A 16,455-nucleotide genomic window follows, 5' to 3' on the forward strand; every position below is an offset into this window, starting at 1 on the left:
GGGACCTTCAAAGGTCATCTAGTCCAACCCCCCTGCAAGGAACAGGGATATCTCCAACTAGATCAGGTTGCTCAGGGCCTCATCCAATCTGGCCTCGAACGTCTCCAGGGATGGAGCATCCACCACCTCTCTGGGCAACCTGTTCCAGTGTTCTACAACTCTCATGGTAAAAAATTTTTTCCTAATATTCAATCTGAATCTACCTCCCTCTATTTTAAAACCATTACCCCTTGTCCTATCACAACAGGCCCTCCTGAACAGCCTCTCCCCATCTTTCCTGTAGGCCCCCTTGAGGTACTGGAAGACCGCTATAAGGTCACCCCGGAGCCTCCTCTTCTCCAGGCTGAGTAGATGACTTTCTTCGCCGCACACAAGCAGTTGTCAGTGGCCGCAGAAGCAGGCCCCGGGAGAGGGACCGAGAGCGGGAGCGAGACCGTCCCAGAGATAATAGAAGAGACAGAGAACGTGACAGAGACCGTGAGCGGGAAAGGGAGAGAGAGAGGATTTGTGACCGGGACAGAGACAGAGGTGAAAGAGGTAGATACCGAAGATAATCTATCTGGAACCAGTGCTCACTTGAAATAAAAAAAAAGCTTGTATTTTTTTGTGTGTTTACAAGTAGTACATTTTATTTTCAGCCGTCTACTTAAAGTTCGTTGTGTAGAAGGATTTATAACGACCCTCTCTATTCCAAGCATGAAGTGAGCTATGAACTGGAAAATCTCAACTCGGCCAAAAATAAAATACGCAAAGCTGACGCTCAACGTGACGTTTCTGTTGGAGCAGAATGGGAAACAGCTAAGAATGTCTTCCCCATGTCTTCTTTGTAGTGATTACTGCATCGCTCGATATTTCTTTTTTATTTTCTTACTTTGGAAATATTTGAATCTAAGTGCCAACAGTAAAACTGAAAAGCTGAACTTGTTCAGTTTCTCCAGCAATTTCCTTGAGAATGGATTGAGTTGGAAAGGACCTTAAAGATCAGCTAGTTCTAACCTCCTCTCTGCTTCTCACCCACCAGCACTCCCAAGTCCTTCTCCTCAGGGCTGCTCTCAGTCCATTCTCCACCCAGCCTGTACTTGTGCTTGGGATTGCCCCGACCCACGTGCAGGACCTGGCACTTGCCCTTGTTGAACTTAACGAGCTTCGCACGGGCCCACCTGTCAAGATCCAAAGGCTTGACGTATTCCTGCATATGATCCTGTCATGACCATAGGAACTGCACCAGAAGTTACCATGAGAAGCAGTGGTCTTGTTCTAACCCCTCTTTAGTTTGGACACAATTAACTGGAGCTTTTGTAACTGTTGTAGTATGAAGAGATTCAAGCAAACGTTGAAACTATTCAAGTTAAAAGTTAACGTAGGGTAGAGAAATTTATTATGTAAAGAAATACAACATGTTTTCTCAGCCTGCTCTGTTTGAAAACAACTCTGCAGCATCCAGAATACGGCAAATATCAATTAAATTTGGGGCAGGTTCTTTCTTGAGTGAGCTGGCACAGAAGTGGAATAACCTCACCTAGAACAGGAGGCCAGAACTAGCATCATTTCAGTAGGCTTTTATCAGCAAGGGCACCTCGAGCCATCTCAGGAGCGCTGTGGTTACGGCCGCTCTGATCTGAGCCAAGAGCAGCAGGATTTTCTCCCCAGCTTTCCAGGCAAGGCATGTGCCTATTGCAGTGTGCCCACATCTAAGGTTACTTTGCAAGTTCCCTCTCTAGAGGTTTTCCTGCGCTTACCAGTTGTCTCAGATGCATCTGGGGGTTAAGATGGGCAAGTTACTGGCAGAGGTGGTTTTCACACCCCTATAGTGTTGCAGTTAGAATGATGGCCGGAGCAGCAGGACTCCAGGCACATACTGAAAGGAAAAGAGAAATGGTTCTAAAAAATTAATTCCACTACTGATCTTAGGACTCTGGTCTCCCCGCAGCCCCTAAGCAGTAAATGCATTTATAAAAACGTGATGATACAGGTTTCCCCAGCCACTTGCAGCTGCCAGTTTTTCATGATCTTGGCCGCTCAGGTGGGCGCTGTTCAGGAGCCTGTCATCTTGGAGCTGCTCGGACAGGGAACGCGTTTTGGTCGTGAATCATCACGCCTGGGTGACGTTAGAGGACAGGGCAGAGACTCGTCACAGAATGAGGGAACCACAGTACCACGCTTGGGAAGGCTGAATTTATGAAATACACCAAAATGGATTTGAAAAGCTGGAGCAGCAGTTACCATTCTAGGGACCGTGTGTGATCAGCTAACAGGGTCCCAAGGGATAAACCAACTATAATTCCGTCTTATTTAAGTTGGAAGGAATGTGGTGGGTAAGCAAGCAGCTCTGCCCCACGACAGCTTTTTAGCACGACCCAGTTCAATGGGGTGCTTCAGCGTAAAGTGCATCCTCATAATTTTATTCACCATGGAATGTGCATAAATGCCTTGCTGAATCAGCCTAGGAGAAGAAAAAAAGTGCTGATGGGAACAGGACGTCTATTCTTTCTTCGTCTTTGCAATCCTGCCACATCTCCTACAGCAAAACAAGCAGCACTTGACAAGAACGAAGACAGCAATGGCTGTACAGGTGAACAAGAATGCCAGAACATCCAGGCTGTGGTACTGGTACCAGGTGAGATGGTGAGCAGCTGGTCTCAAGTGCTTTGCTCCTTTGTGCCGTATGACAAATTCAACCCAGAAGACAGCTCTGTCCAGAGGCTTAACTGGCTGGTCATGGTGTATCTTGGATAACCAGAGCACGTTTTCCTTATAGCTGGGGAAAAAAGAAGAAACCAAGGAGATTTGTCACTGATTCCTGAAACAACCTGTTCAGCACCTGGCAGTCCTCTTGAGGAAGGTAGACAGCCCTCCTTTCACTTTCATCAGTGTTATTTAAATATATTGAAACTGGCCCAGTTTACTCCTATCTGCATAAAAGTGGGCTATGAACAGTAATAGAGAAAGCTGACCTTTTGCAAAGAAAAGTTCTTCAAAGTTATTCCAGATACTCCTTTACAAGAAGGAACATGGAAACATTTGAAGCATTTTCTGGTCCAAGGTAATATGGTGTGCTGGGTTTTGCTGGGACAGGGTTAATTTTCTTCACAGTAGCCAGTATGGGGCTATGTTTTGGATTTGTGCTGGAAACAGTGTTGATAACACAGGGATGCTTGAGTTACTGCTCAGCGGTGCTTACACAGCATCAAGGCCTTCTCTGCCTCTCACGCTGCTCCTCCCAGCGAGCAGGCTGGGGGTGCACAAGGAGTTGGGAGGGGACAGAGCTGGGACAGCTGGCCCCAGCTGACCAAAGGGATATTCCAGACCATATGACATCCTGCTCAGCAATAGAACTAAGGAGGAGGTTGGCAGGGGGGCGCGTGATTTCATCCAAAGATTTCATCCGGATCTTTGGATGCCAGGTCATCATCCAGATTGTTGTAGATCACCTCCTCCACAGCCGATTCCCTCTGGTACTGGATACCTCTGTCAGTGTTGGTCCATTTGCTTCAGGAATTTGCAAGTTCTTCTGTGAAGGGATACCTGTCCTTCACACTTGACAGGAGTCACTGCCAAAGACTGAGGACTCCTGCCTTTTTTCCAATCCCTTTCTCAATGGCCTTATCCTTAGCAAGGGATCCCAAGCTTCCTTACCCTCTCGTTCCTGACTGACAGTAACCTAAGGATACTGGTAACTCAGGGGTAGAAGAAAGAATTGGAGCTACAGACAGAGTAGACATAATTACAACTAGAATTGTCACCCAGAGCCTCCAGAGGATTTATAACAGCAGAGAACAGAAAACTGTCTCGGGAGCTGCTCTGGGCTTTCTAAAAACTATTTTTCTCAAAGGGATGATAAAATGTAGTAGAAGGAAAATCAAATTCCTGATCTCCTTTCTGAGAAATGCTGATTCTCAGACATGAAAGGTGGTTTTCATCTGAAACCCAAACTTGAGCTACTTAGTATGTGTGGTTCCCAGAAGAGCCAGCAGAATTTCTCACAGCAGCAGCCCAAGATTTCCATAAACCTCATCCTACTGTAAGGCAGGAACAAAACTCACGTGGAATTGTTAATGACTGTATTCAGTGCATCAACTAGGTCTTCCGTCTTCAGTGTGCTGAAATCCAGCCCAACTGCAGCTCCCTTTGCCGTCATGTGAGCAATGTTGTCATGCTGGTCGGCAAAGATGGGAATCCCAACCATCGGGATCCCGTGGTAGATAGCTTCGTAGATCCCATTGGTCCCACCGTGAGTAATAAAGGCCTTTGTCAAGGGGTGGCCTGGAACAGGGAAGGAGAGGCACGTGTAGTGGCAGCTGTGGCAGCCTGCGTTCACGGAGACGTGAGCACTGCAAACTACCCGGGCAAGTGCACGGCTAGAGAAAGGAAAAGCCCTGACCTCTGCATCAGCATCAGGGCTTGCACACTGAGCTTTCACTTTCCTCTTTATTTTGATGCAGCGTGTGAATCAGCACGTTCTTCCATCCTACCCCAGAGCTGCTTCAGCCCTTCTGCCGTTGGCAGTTCCAGTTCTAACGTGGTTATCAGGTTCACAACAGCCCCTGCTGCAGCCTTGCTTAGGTCACGCGTTTTGAAGAAGGAGCCCTGGAGATTAACTGCAAAGCCCAAATCCAGCTCCAGAGCACAGGTCTGCTTTGATACTTACTCCTGCCTACAGGTGCTTCTTAGCCCTTCCAGACAATTGCTACCAAGCTCTATGAGACAGAGGCTTTGGCTTTAGAGATCCATCTTTAGAGCTAAGCTCGAGTTGCCGCCGCCTTGAGCCACGGCTCCCTGCTCCCTTCACAGTCTGGCTGTGTCTTCCAAGCTTCTTGCACAGCCACGCACCTTCAAGTCAAAAGCAGGCTAGGAAATTAAGTCTCCAAGGGCAAATCTCTGCTGCTTAAGCTGCAACACTAATTGTAGCCACAAGTGTTATGTGGTTCTTGTGCCTGAATAAGCCATTTCAGTGGAAAAACTAAGAAGGAAACAGTTTTTCAAAGGGCACAGTGCATCCTAGATAGAATCAGTCTCACCAAGCAGGTCGTTTTGGGGTATCCAGTCATAAATCCTGGTGTTGGAGCCCAGAGTTTCGGGTTTTTTCCCTTTGTACCGTCAGAGGACCTTGAACAGAGGAAGGATAAGATAAACACAGAGCACTGACATGCCCTTCTGCATTATTATGTGTAATCTCAGGCTTTATCTCAAACCCAGTAATTCAAGTAGTTTGGGCTCCACTTCAGCTCTTTGATTAGCTATTAGGTGCTTACTATTAAGATTGCACAGCGTGACTTTTCTGTTCTGGCCTATGGACACACTGCCGTGTCATTCGGTTCAGAGGGGGGGAAGCGCCAGAACTCCCCATGAGCTGACTCAGCCATCTGCCTCTGCAGAGCCCAGCTTCCCGGCTGTGGCACAGCCAGTGGAGGTGCAGGCAAAACACAGCCCATTCCAAACGTACAAGGCTTGCTGAAGGCAACAGGAGTGACAAAAAACAAGGCGAGTTGTTTCAGACTTGAAAGGAAACTCACCTTTTGTGGGATCTGGCTGAGGGCTCTGGCAATGACATTGCTTTTTTCATCAGAGAGGTTGTAGACCATCGACCCGAGAGAGAAAACCACGATGCCATGTTCCCCTGAGCTCTGAACAAATTCTTCCATTTCCTAGGAGAGGCAGGAAACACACTAAGAGTAATTATGCACTGCAGATTGCAGAGATTTCTGTGCACAGGACAGCACAGCCTTTTTAGCTCGTCAAGGAGACGATCGAGAGACATGAGCACCTCCGCTGGCAGAAGGGCACTGCAGAGATAGACCTGGCCTTGTGCAAAACAGGCACTGCAGGAAGGAGCAGGAGAAGCTGAATCAGGTAGCAGAAGCTTTGTCTTTTGGAAAGCAAGTCAAGCAGTTTCAGGACACACTTCTTTCAGAGCACAAGCAGCAGGAACGCATCCTTGCACTGGCCTGAGAGGGCAATATCTGTGACACCCTCTCTAGCATAGTCAGTCATGGTTCTGGATTTTCCTAGAACAAGTACTTCACGTTTCACAGCTCTGCAGGAAGGGACAGTGCTGAAAACTGACAGGGTTTTTCAACATCCTGATCAGAGATTCATCAGTCACTTGTTTAGTCGGCCAGTTCTCTATTTCTTGCAGTGCAGCTCATGTTGCCAAACAGATTTTCCATGAATCAGACCAGTAGGTCTTCCTGATCCTTTTTTTAGTTAGTGCCATCAGAAATGGAGCAATAGCATCCAAAAGAGAACAGTTATTCATTTCCCTCAACACAACCCCTGCTACAGGAGAGTGGGAAGAGAGTGGGAAGGTTTCTTTCAGCAGACAACTGGCACTGAAAATTCCCTACCTCCTCTGAGGCTCCTACAGGAGTGATAAGCTACACCAGAACTTGTTGTGTTGCTGCCATCAGTATCTGGGAGTTTCAAATTCCACCTGAATATTGCCAGTCACAGCAGAGCGTAGGCTGGAGACGCTGAGAATTTTACTCCCTTTAAGATGACTTACACTAAGCAACAATAGAAAAAGAGATTCATCACTCCTCTCTTTCTGCAAGGCTTGATTCCATTTTGTCTGGAGAATTGTTCCGTCACAGTGTGGTTTTACGCCAGGTATTTCAATGTTATCATGGGCTGCAAGTTGTATCTCAGAATTCAGTCTTGCACTTAACTACTGTGAGGTAGCACCTGTTTCTCTTAAAACAAACACTGTATTCCCTCCTGCTGACCTCAGCTATCCTCTTTTAAGACAGCAGGCTGCAAACCCAGCCCTCAGTTTGCACAAGTATGGACAGATTGCTGAATAGCTCTGTGTTCTCTTTCTTTAAGAATGAGCTTTCTCAGGAGGTGGCTTTCACGATGTATCAGGGACAGAAACAGGTTTGTTTTCTCCTGGGTAAACAACCAACTAACGACAGAACAAACTTGGGATACCTTTGGCAACGGCTTTGCAGGCTGGCAGTGAAGTCCTCCAACAAACTCAAAGTTGGGCAGCAAAGGGCGTGGAAATTCAACATCCCAGTATGTTCTGATTAACCATATCTCTGCTTTCCCCATCGTCTCACACAGAGTTGTGGGCCTTCCTGTGGACAAGGTACAAGAGGTTTACAACACACGAGACCAGTCTTGTTTGCAGTAGATAGCGAAATAGGAGCCTTATCTTTGTCTTTTGGCACTCCCAGTTTATCAAATCATGAAATGAAAACATGGACACATCCACAACTATTCCTTGCCCTGCCCTGCGTTTGGCTTGGCCAGTTGCCATGAAGACGGCAATACAATCTTAAAAAGAATTTTTGTATTTTCCCACTTGGAAAAATAAATCTTCTCAGGTACATGTTGCAAGTTGTCTTTGCAGTATTATCCCCACAAAGTGGAACTGGGGAGTAAAAGGGTTAGAAGTGTTAGTAAATGATAGTCCAAAGCCAGCCTAGTGCAAGCAGGACCCAAGCTAAATAAGCAGCACGATAAAAATTATCTGTAGGGCATTTTTTTATACTACTTGATCAGCATTATAATTTACACCAGTAATTTGTATTTAATTTTATTTTAACTAAAGAACAATGAGTCAGTTACAAAGTCGATGGAGACAAAAATGAGGCCTGCCTTACAAGTAGAGTGATATAAAGGTGTAATTAAGTCTTATTTGGTATTAGGGGGAAAAAAAATCAATCCAGGGAAAAGGAACTAGTTGGCAGAGCACAGAGACGTTCTTGGGAGATGCAGGAAGAGATTGGAGGGCAGCAGAACAGATGCCCTTGTGCTTACTATTCACTCGTTATCTGCCTAAACAGCTATTCTCTACAAGATTCAAAGTCCAATGAACTAAAAGTTCTCTTTAGTAGACTTTGAGTCAACCCTGAGTTCTACTAGGTTGGAACAAAAATTTCAGGTATGTAGGTAGTGTAAGGAGACGATTTCAAACTCTGAATGGTGGATGAAAGGGAAAGGTGACAGTTTTTGCATTTATAATTGGAGAATATCAGCTCACGATTTCCATCCTCTACTACGCAGGGCTGCAAGATGACACCTCCAGACGATGCATGCAATGTGAAGGAAGGGTGTGTTCTTGCTCTGCGGTTGTCCAGAGACGGCGAGTGTTCCTAGTTACGACAGGGTTAATTCCGTCCCTGTGTTGTCATGGAGCTGTCTGTCCTGCCTTACACTTAGTTAAGGAATGACTTTGCCCTCCAGCCTTTGTCTACTGCCATCTTCATTGTGGAAGCGCCTGTCATCAAGATGAAGAGGCAACAACTGTCCTCTGAAAGCGCTAAAATGGGCATCCAGCTCACTGGATCACCGAGCTCCCAAAACATTCAAAAGGCACAACCTATGCAAGAGGAGAAACCACTCAACGGCTGCCTTACCTAAGACGTTACTGTAGTACCCATCCCATTCATCTCGCCAATGCTTCAAGAAAAATAAATTCATGTAAAAGTAAAAGAGGAAGTTCCGTAGTCTTTCCATGAAGGACATCTGGTCTGTCAGCCCCATTGTGCTAGCAGGCACATAAGAAGGTGGGGATGGGAGCCCACCGCACAGCCGCTCTACCACGTTCCCATCAGAGAAGCGGAAGCTGTAGACAAAAGGGATTCCTAGGATTTCTGCTACAAGCTCCCCGCCTATAGTCATGGGGTCGGCGATCAGAACATCAAACTTCTCCTGCTGCAGCTTTGCTATCAGCTGAGAGTTCTTCATCAAGCTGTCACAGGTCTGCCTTGATGTATAGCTAAGGAGCTCCACATCCTCTTTCATCTGCCACAGTATCTCCCAGAATGAGAGATTAGAGACCTCATTCATCCAGAAATTGAGGAAGTCGTCCATGAGAGCATTCAGGGTGTCCATGGAAAAAGGGATTTCCAGGACCTCAAAGGTGAAGGGGGAGGAGGTGTCTTGGTAGTCGATGACCAGATTGCTTGAGGGCACCAGCACAGTCACTTCATGACCCCGGAGTACGAGCTCTTCCAGCAGCACTTTCACATTGAACCAGTGACTTGCATCAGTGGGCCAGACCACCACCTTCCCGCAAAAGCCGGTGCTCCAGCAGCATGCGTAGGCACAGAGCAGCCAGAGGAACCTTGGCACCATCATCTCAGGAGTCCATGTACAACTCCAGTGTGACTGAGCTGGAAGCAGTTCACTGCTCCCGTGTGCAAACACTTCAGAGGCAGCCAATAAAAGTGAGATCCACTTGATGCCAAGCTTGGCGAGAGGGCATGTCAGAACACTAAATGACACTCATGGGAGGACTGGGCAAGCAGCAAATCCTGTTCTGGAGTCTCCTGTGGAGTCACAGCTAATCTCACAATGACAGCAACTCCTGGTTCTGCTCACCACAAGGGGCATTTTGCAGCATGTGAGGACCAAAAGCCCTTTCCCTGTTGTGTGGTTTAATCTTGACTGATAGACAGAAAAGCACCACAGAGCCTCTCACTCTCCCACAGCAGGAGGGGAAAAGAACCAAAAGGCCTGTCATGGTTAGGCTGAACCTCCACACACAGCCGGTCACTCTCCCTCTCCCACCTCCAGGAATGAGGGAGAGAATTAAAGGAGAAACGGGAGACCCGTGGGTTGAGATAAGAACAATTTAATACAGATGATTTAATACACCGTCTAGATGCTCACCACCCCCTCGCATGCGAAGCCCGTCTCATCCCGAAGCTGCAATCCCGGACGAACGCGAGGCCCCGAAATAGAGAGGGGCAGAGAGAGAGAGAGAGTACTCCGAGAGTGGGAGTACTGGGAGAGAGGGAAAAAGAAAGAAAAACAGCAGAGCAAAAGCGCAGCAAGCGCAAAAGGGCAAAAGCGGCGAAAGAGCCAAAGCGCAAAAGCCCTTCTGTCCGGCTGACCCTCACTTTTATACTGGGCATGACGCTGCATGATATGGAATACTAATTGACCAGTTTGGCCTCAATCTTAAGTTTCACCAGAAATCACAAGGGGAATCGTGTCCCCCTTGTCCCAGCTATGCTCCCCCCTTATCCCGCCGTGCTTCTGCACTCTGCACACTGAAAAGTCCTTGGAGTCTCAAACATCAACTTGCTATCAGCATTCTTCTCAGAGCGAGCCTCTGAGTAAAACCAAAACACGGAGCTCTTCTAGCTGTTAAAAAGAAGAGCTAACTGTCCCAGCTAAAACTGGGACAAGGCCAAAAGTGAGAAAACTCATGAGTTGATGCAGCTTAATAAGCAAAAACGAAAAATAGAAGCAAGACAAACAAGTAATGCAAAAAGAACAATTGCTCACCTCCAGCCAACCAATGCCCAGCTCTCCTGGAGCAACAGCAGCCCTGCCAAACTTCCCCCCACCACGGAGCTGTTTTTGTTGAGCACAACATCCCTTTGGTCAGCTGTCCCAGCTCTGTCCCCTTGTGCACCGCCAGCCTGCTCGCTGGGAGGAGCAGCGTGAGAAGCAGAAAAAGCCTTGACGCTGTGTAAGCACCACTGAGCAGTAACTAAAGCATCCCTGTATTTTCCACATTGCTTTCCTCACAAATCCAAAATATAGTCCCATGCAAGCTACTATGAAGAAAACTAATTCTATTCCAGCCAAAATGAGTATACTCTCATATCAGATCTTCAAGTTGAAGATACACATTCCTGTACCAAGCAGGAGCTCAGCCTAGGGAAAGCACATGAGCAGACCATAGGACTTTTTTCGACAGCTACAAGATGAACCCCACCTGATCACTTGACTACAGCCTGGATTTGCTTCCTTTCCCTGTAAGAACAAACCTACCTGTAAAGCTGGTTACTATTTTTATTTCATTTACTAGGTGCAAAATGTCCTGCAGTGATTCACATCTTGCCCACAGGCTGCTCTAGTTCTGTCTTCTCTGTAATCAGATGCTGAGAATTCTTTTACTGGAAGAGAGAGTCAACAAGTTGGTCTCTGTCTCTTTCTACTCCAAACAACTCATGGTGTCAAGTGTTCCCGTTGTGTCCCTCTTGTCCCCCATACCTCACATACTCCTCTTTTATTTTAGGCTAGAGAGGCCCGACCTGCTCAGTCATCGTGTGTAGGAATCGTTGCACTCACTCAGTTATCCCTTGGTGCTTTGAAGCTTTTCCATTTCTGCTCTCCCCCTATTTTTTTGAGATGAAGGGGTCAGAATTGCACCCAGTGTTTAAGGTGTGGGTGGAACATGGACTTTCACTGTGGTATAATGACTTTCTCATTCTGTGTTCCTTTCCTAATAATTCTGAACACATGATTTGCCTGTTTTGACCGCTGTCAAGCATTGAGCTGGTATTTTCATGGACCTGCTTATCATCCACTGGAGAACTCACTTTTGAGTGGTGTAGCAGTCAACTTCATCAGGCCATGCTTTGTATGTGAAGCTGGGATAGATTTTTTTCCTATGTGTGTCGCTTTTCTCTCTGTAATAGGTGATCATTTTCTTTGTGACGAAAAACAGTCCTCTGATTTTGTAGCAAAACAGTGATGTGGCCTGTATGTTTCATGGGAAGATATGGTTGCCCCAAGTGTTGGACTATTTTACGAAAATTCTAAGTAGTGCCTAAAGAGTGAAAGGTAACGTAAGTGAATTTGGCTCTGTCTCTAGTGATACCAAAATCTCTTCAAAGCGTCTGTTCTTTACTGTATGTTGTCAGTGTATTTGGGGAGAGTTTAATTTCTTCACTTTATAAACCACTGCTGAACTTCTAACTACTTCTAGGAAATTGAGCCGGAATGTGGAACCCAACTTTGTCTTCTGTTCCCTCCTGATGAAAGCATTGACTTGTATCAAGTCATTCATAAAATGAGGCACAAGAGAAGAATGCACTCACAACCCCGATCGAGAGGACGCCCATCCCGTCGAGACCCCGTTCGGGACGTGGGAAGGTTAGAAACGTTCTTTGGACTGATAATAGGCACATGTGTCAGAATAACGTGATGGAGGAATGTGATTCGTCAAAGCTTTCCCTGCGATAAAGAAGAGAGAAAATCCTCAAATCAAGCTGCATGGACAAGTTTGTGGCTTCATTGAGGATTTCACATGGTTCCCCCATCTGTCATTTTTCAAGAGGAAAATGGGAATCTTTGCTTTTGCAGAAAAAAAAGTTCTGAAAGTGCTGTCTAGTTTAGACTAGATCGCTTACTGAGATAATGCAACGTGTAATGCTAGCTGTAGGTAAGCTTGGCTTGATTGCGAGCAGGCTAGATGGAGAGGAGGAAATATTTACATGCCAAAAATGTGTTAATATCTTGTAAAAGCCTTTTCTTTCAGGTGTGTCTCTGGATAAGCCTTATCAAATATGGGACTTTTATCAGGATCACTTAGAATTTTGCAGAAGATGCCGCCTCATTTTGAGGATAAAATATTTAAGTTATTTTGATATTCAAGAGGAGCATTATTGGGACTGTTTCAAATTGTGTCACCGTGATGTGTTAACCCCATTGCCAAATATTCTCTAACATGTAACCACTGAATTCACACATCTTGCTGAGCTTCTGAAAACAGTAGGTTCTTTCCAAAAGGGATCAAGTGGCCCTTGGAGACCCGGCAACAAACCAAAAAGAATGGCTGTTGCTGTGTCTGTATATACAACCTTTCCAGATGCTGGCAGTACCCGTGGACTTTACAGTATTTTTAGAGGATCGACATGGTTATTGATCACTGCTATATGAACTTAACATCATTTTCCAGAAAAAAAGGGGGTATAACTTGTTACAGAATTGGAGAAGTCTTTGCAAAGAACTGACCTTAGCCCTTCTGCCAAACACCTTTTCCCCGTGTAGCCACTTTGCATACAGACTGATGCATGGTTTGGGCTGAAACCTTTGGTTAAGTTTCCCCTTGTGGAAACGTCCTGTGGTAGGTACAGATACCCAACAAGAGTCCCCATTTCCTTGAGCTTTAAAAAAAGGACACTGTAACGAGTAGGTAGGAGGAAACCTGGCAGCGCCCCCTTATTTTTGGCTTTAAAGGACTGAACACCAAGATGGCTTTTGAAGTTAAGCTAAGAGGTTTCCAGTGCAATAAAGCATATACGAGTGAAGGTTTTGCAATGGACTGCAAACTAGACATGTAACACCACCACACCTTCTCAAGCCTGCCAGGGCCTCCATTTATGTGTGTGGCTTACAGCTTAAAGTCAGTAGTTGGACTACTATATGAACTGTTTCTGTCCTATTTTATACCGGTCGTAAATGCACTCTCAAAACTACAAGAAAGCGGTATGTTTATTCTTTACACCAGCTTTTATTTTCCTTGGTCTGATTTTGCTTTAGATGCAACTGCTTTGGTTTTGGGGTTTTTTGCTCTGATAGTCAAGAATCTGCTTTCAGTTTAAAAAGCTTAGTAACTGGGTATGGTGGGATTTAAATATTCAAGTTGGGAAGGGGGAAGAGAAATGACTCTTTATGAAACTAAAAGCTACATGAGCTTGTTACTTGGCAAGCAAGTTGCACAGTAATTAAGTGATTTAAGAAACTGTTAATTTCTTGTCATAAGGAATTCTATTGCTGGGGTGGGAGGGAGGGAATGGATTTGTAGCTGCTTTGTGTTTAGAAACACTGTTATGTTGGCATTGGAGTTTCTCCTTAATGTTTGTGTACCTTGATGGAGCAACATTAGCAGCCAGTTTTCAGTTCTTTCCTAAATGGAATAGCAACTGTAATGTAACTTTGATTACAAAACTTCCTCCCTGAGAGCTAAGTCCTTAAAGATAACAGCTCTTCCTGAAAGGAGCCCCAATTATTTTAATTATTAGGAAGCTTAAGCGTCCTTAAACTTTCTGTAAAAGGCACTGATGCATTGCTGGTAAACTGCTTAGAACAGAAATTGTTTAAAAATAGAATCATTAGCCTACCCAGTTAGAAAAGCTACAGTGAAAGAAGCAATTTCACAAAACATGCACAGTTTTACATATAAATGTTATGGAAATAGACCTTTAATAGAGTTCTTTACCCCATAGCTGGCAAACAGAGCAATGTCAGGAGGAATGGTCATTGTAACTAAATATTTTGGTTATATTTCATAATTCCAGCCCTGAGGGTCCTGATTTTGGATAACTGTAATGAGCCTTTTGGCTCTTGTGTATACTGTGTATGAGCAAAAGGCAGCGCCAGATGTAGAGATGCTACTGTAGCCTCTCATTTTTCTCAGCTGAAACACAACTCTGGTTTGTTGTAATTGAAGGAAGGGAGCAAAGTTGTCAGACCGGGAGGAAAACGGTTTTTGAAACACAGCTACACCTCCAGAAGCTTCCCATTTTTTCTCTCCCCTTCTTCCCCATTCTGCATGCTGTCTCAGTAGTCATCCTAAAATCCAGCAGGTCCACCTACTTCCTTTGTGACAACAATGCAAGCAAAGATGCTTTGGTAATATGGGAAAGAAAGGCCTTCCTGATTGAAGCAATGGAGGGGAACAGCAAAGAGATGTCTTGTTTAAAAACAAACAAACAAACCATCTACTAGCCTTTTGTCAAATAATTTGTCTCGCTGAGTAAGTTTGTTGATTTAAAATAGGGATATGTTCATAAGGAATGGCACCGAAAAAGACGCGTTGCATAAGAGCTCACTAATTTGGACAAAATTCATATTCCATATGCATAGATTAAAAAAAAAAAAACCCACCCACCACCACACTTAAGTAGCAGAAGTTTTATGTACAGTATCACTTTGAGGCAGCTATGGAAAGAAGGCTGGTTGGGAGAGGGTGTTGGCCAAGCTTCTAAAGAAGCAGTGGTAGAGAAGTAGTAAATGTGCAGACTTGATGCAGAGCAGTCTGCCCTTCAGTTAGGAGGCTGTGATCAGATCTGTTTAGATGTCACGTTTTCCATCTGACTGCTCTTAGTTCCCAGTACCCAGCCTGTGTGCATTCCTTTGTTTTGAAACAGTCAACAAACTTGCCGTAACTTTCTTGTAGCCACCGTATCCAGGTATGGAGCAGCCACCACACCACCCTTACTATCAGCACCATGCACCTCCACCTCAAGCTCACCCTCCATACTCAGGACATCATCCTGTACCACATGACGCAAGATACAGAGACAAACGAGTAGTAAGTGTCAACAGAGACTGGGGGGAACATAAATAAGTCAGGAACAGGAGGAATTTGGGGTACAGATGTAGCCTAACCTGAGATGTGTTGACTTTGCTAAACTACATTTTTAAGACCCGTATTAGTTTTCTTTGGAAAGATCAATTAATTAGATTGCCTGGAGACTTCCAGCGTCTTTGGAAAGCCTCTCTGTCCTGGGTGATGCAGAAGTCCAAAATTCTTGGAACATACACTCTGACAGTGGCTTCCAGCTGTCTAGCTCTGAACTTCTGGTGCTGAAGCCCAGTTTGAATAGGACATACCCGTGACATGGCTCGCGCTCGTGCACAACAAATTACCAGCAGAAAAGGTTGTTTTGTAACTTTCTCCAGGCACATCAGAAAACAGGGCAGATGGTTAAATAATTTCTGCCAGCTGGCTTTGAAGGCTGCTTAGCTTTCGGGTCTCTTGCTGATATCTGGCATTTGAGCCCCAGCTTTTGCACAGTGGAAGCAGAGACATGGTGCTGCCCTGAAGATGAAAGATGGAACTGGTGTTTATGGATGCTGGACATCAATTTTTTTTTCCTTAAAAAAATACTGGACTTTCCCAAAAGTTGCACCTGATCCTATGGAATACGAGAAGGGAGGGGGATTTTAATCTGAGAGAGAAATAAACAGAGCTGTCCTTCCATCACAGCTACGACTATTTTCCTATAGGCCCCCTTTAGGTACTGGAAGGCTGCTAGAAGGTCTCCCTGGAGCCTTCTCTTCTGCAGGCTGAACAACCCCAGCTCTCAGCCTGTCTTCATAGGAGAGGTGCTCCAGCCCTCGCATCATGTTTGTGGCCCTCCTCTGGACCTGTTCCTATGGCTCTATGTCCTGCTTGTGTTGAAGGCAACAAAGCTGAACACAGTACTCCAGGTGGCGTCTGGTGAGAGTAGAGGGGCAGAATCACCTCCCTCAACCTGTTGGCCATGCTTCTTTGGATGCAGCCCAGGACACGGTTGGTTTTCTGGGCTGCCAGCTCACATTGCCGGCTCATGTTGAGCTTCTTGTCCACCAGCACTCCCAAGTCCTTCTCCTCAGGGCTGCTCTCAGTCCATTCTCCACCCAGCCTGTACTTGTGCTTGGGATTGCCCCGACTCATATGGAGGACCTGGCACTTGCCCTTGTTGAACTTAACGAGCTTCGCACAGGCCCACCTGTCAAGATCCAAAGGCTTGACGTATTCCTGCATATCATCCCGTCATGACGAAACAATTAACTGGAGCTTTTGTAACTGTTGTAGTATGAAGAGATTCAAGCACACGTTGAAACTATTCAAGTTAAAAGTTAACGTAGGGTAGGGAAATTTATTATGTAAAGAAATACAACATGTTTTCTCAGCCTGCTCTGTTTGAAAACAACTCTGCAGCATCCACAATACAGCAAATATCAATTAAATTTGGGGCAGGTTCTTTCTTGAGTGAGCTG

General features: G+C 45.5%; 1 long non-coding RNA gene and 1 pseudogene across 1 annotated transcript; one reads left to right on the forward strand and one right to left on the reverse strand.

Moving 5' to 3' along the window:
• The first annotated feature begins 351 nt into the window (after positions 1 to 351).
• Positions 352 to 757, forward strand: LOC147528769 (uncharacterized). The gene is made up of 2 exons (XR_015222183.1): positions 352 to 537; positions 639 to 757. It is a non-coding gene; the product is annotated as an uncharacterized LOC147528769 (long non-coding RNA).
• Positions 758 to 2,451: 1,694 nt separating this feature from the next.
• On the reverse strand, positions 2,452 to 9,200 carry LOC147528770 (UDP-glucuronosyltransferase 2C1-like; annotated as a pseudogene).
• Positions 9,201 to 16,455: the final 7,255 nt, after the last annotated feature.

Source organism: Tauraco erythrolophus, chromosome 5 (genome assembly GCF_009769465.1).
Source record: "Tauraco erythrolophus isolate bTauEry1 chromosome 5, bTauEry1.pri, whole genome shotgun sequence".
In the NCBI taxonomy this organism is placed as follows: domain Eukaryota; kingdom Metazoa; phylum Chordata; class Aves; order Musophagiformes; family Musophagidae; genus Tauraco; species Tauraco erythrolophus.